This window comes from Protopterus annectens, chromosome 2.part1, assembly GCF_019279795.1.
Source record: "Protopterus annectens isolate FY-2018-M chromosome 2.part1, PAN1.0, whole genome shotgun sequence".
Classification (NCBI taxonomy): domain Eukaryota; kingdom Metazoa; phylum Chordata; order Ceratodontiformes; family Protopteridae; genus Protopterus; species Protopterus annectens.
In genome coordinates, this window is record NC_056729.1 from 546561799 (window position 1) to 546564764 (window position 2966).

The following is a 2966-nucleotide window of genomic DNA, read 5'->3' on the forward strand; positions in this document are numbered from 1 at the left end:
CTGTGTAGGCATGATGAGCAGTATGCATATTCAATTAGCTCTGATGCTCAGTGTGCTAATGCGTGACACCTATATGATTGTTAATGAATCCCAGGACTGTATTGGAGTTGTTTACTTGTAAATTGCCATGTAGTATAGCATATAGTAATGTGGATAAGACAGTTTAGCATTAAACATGATTGTTTATATTTTTTATTGTTAAATGGACTAATTTTTTTTTTTTTTTGCAAAATGTTACTGCCAAATGGGGGTCTCACATGGACTTGCACATATACTGAATATATGCTGTGTTTGCTATGCATATCTTTTTTCCATTGAGCTAACTGTGACAAACTATTTTCTTCAGGTAATCTTGTGAATTTTATGTTCATTGTATCATCAGAAATGAGAGAGTTTTCAATATGAAAACAGTGAAAACTTCTACAGATGAGGATGTTAAGGCCATTTGCACTACACTGGAATCAGTGTCTCAAATTATACATGCAACTACATGAGCTATAAAAGTAATTAAAAATACAACTGCACACCATGAGCAGCACCTTGTTGCCATTACTGATTTCATTAACTTACATAAAAAAGCATTAGCTGACCACCAAAAGAGTTTAGTGATATGTGACTAGAAGGTGAATGAAATGCAAGTGCATACATACTCCCTGTAGTTAAAAGCAGACATCACTGAGGCTAGGGAATGTTGCAATAATTTCAACTGCTCAAGAAATTTGAGTGGGAATCCAGTGGGTTTTTTTATCTACCGAGAAAAGAAGTGCATCAGCTATGGAAAACCTTTGATTATAGAGAGGGCTCAGACAAGTGCATCCAGTTCACTCAAAATTCCCTCTAATCAGATATACCCAGGCATGTTATATTCTAATGTCTTAAATATAAGGACAGTGGCTTTATCCTAAGGAAAGCATGAACATCGGAGAGTGATGTCAAGCCTGTGGGTCATGATGCTCAAATGGCCCTTGGTTATAGTAATTTTCTGCATCAGAAGCACAACACCTTGATCTGTTTCTTAAAATTTTCAGATAAAAGATTTTTGTGTTTCATGTGCAGTACCCTGGCATTCTACAGCCCCCTCAATAACCTTCTGCAGCCTCACATGAGAGGCCAGAAGCAGAAAAGGTTCTTAAGGTGTGACCTTCTTACAGTCAGCTACTCTTTGTAACAGAGGTAGGAGACATCATATTCTCTTTACCTGCTTCAAGGATATAGAAAGAAACAATACCTTCTACTTCCTCCTAGTCATTCCAAGCCACAAGAGTTCAAGAAAGGAAAAGTGAATACTTCTACTCTCAAATCTTCCTATAAGAAGCCACATTCTTTGCATCATCAAACAGCTATGATGTGTTTGCTGATCTACAACAGGAAAACACAAGACGGTTCTCTTTTCCAGAAAGTTCTGGCATGGAACTTGGAAGAAATAAAACTCAATCGAATAACCTAGGGCATAATATAAAAGTGCTTTACCCCAATCCACACTACCACCTAATCAGTGTAATATTTTGTTTAGTTAAAAGACAGTGAATTGTTTTGTATGCTCTATGTTTTATATACGTGTTTAAATTCTGTCTTGCTTCACTTCTGTTGCAAGCAGTATATAAATGGTAAACATCAGAGTATGTTTGTAACTGCAGCATAACAACAAACAAATAACACAGAACACGTTAATTTACGTTTGCTAGAGGCTACATTAAATCTTTTGTTCACTGAATAATTTCAAATGGTGGATGCTGGAATCTCATGCAGATATTACTTGACTGATTCTAACTATATATAAATTTTTACCTCTCTGCATAATTTTTTCTACTTGATGCATGATATGGTATCAGACAACTCGCATCCCACTGTTTGCTATTTTATGTGTTATATGCATGCAGGGATTAGCGTATTCATGGAACATGTGGGTATTTCCTTTGCTGGCTGGAACAGAATGGAGAAGTGACTTCACAGAGATTAAAGTATTTTTTTCTTGCATATTGGTTTTGGTTATTTTTACTGCTGTTCAATACTTTGCCCCTTAATACTTAGACATTTAGTCCATGTAAATGCAGCATAAAATGCTTAGGATTTTGGTGCTGTGTTTAATGGCATTTTGCAAGTGTTAGGTTAATATGCATGAGAAAGCATATATATCATTCTTACCTTTGAGAAATATGGCACTTGGATTTTTAAATATAAATATCTCTAGTTCCAATCAATATTTATGATTGAGTATTTTAGGTCTGTAATTATTGATTTAGTTGGTTAGCAATACTAGTTTTTACAATTTGAGAGGAGTGTTAGAGGGATAGGACTTGGTTGGTGAGGAAGATGAGTTTAGCCAGACTGCCTTGCAAAGCTTTAGCTTACAATGCTTACCTATCTTAATAATTTATGAAGGTTTTTATATAATCTTAACAACATTCACTACAACAACTGCATATGCAGACTGTTCATGAAAGAGATGCAAAGGCAAACTAGTCGGTGATGTACAGCTGAAATATCCTCCTGTTCTCCAAACAAATAATAATGAATAAAAAACAGAAGTAGCTCCACAGAGAGCGGATCTGGCCCTCCACAGCTGAGGGGAGTTCCTCGGGGCCAGCTGGGACTGGAGGGAGGTCCCCCTGAGAGGCTCCAAGGGAATGGGGACACAGCCAGGCCAGGCAGCCTCCAGGAGACCTGGGGGAGATGAGGACCGTGGAGCTCTGGACCAGAAAGGAGCGTGGGCTCGGAAGTCCCAATGAGGGTGTGCCTGCCCCTCAGCAGCCAAGTGGAGTTCTGTGAGGTCAGCCAGGACTGGAGGGAGGTCCCCCTGAGGGGCTCCAAGGGCATGAGGACGCAGAATGATTTGGCAGCCTTCGGGAGATATCTAACTCAGGATAAAAGCCCTCCCACTTTGGTGGATGTGGAAGCCCGGAGAGGTCCCTCCCCATGGAAATCTGGAAGGGAGAGAAGGGTGGAAATCAGCCGTGCCAAGAGAG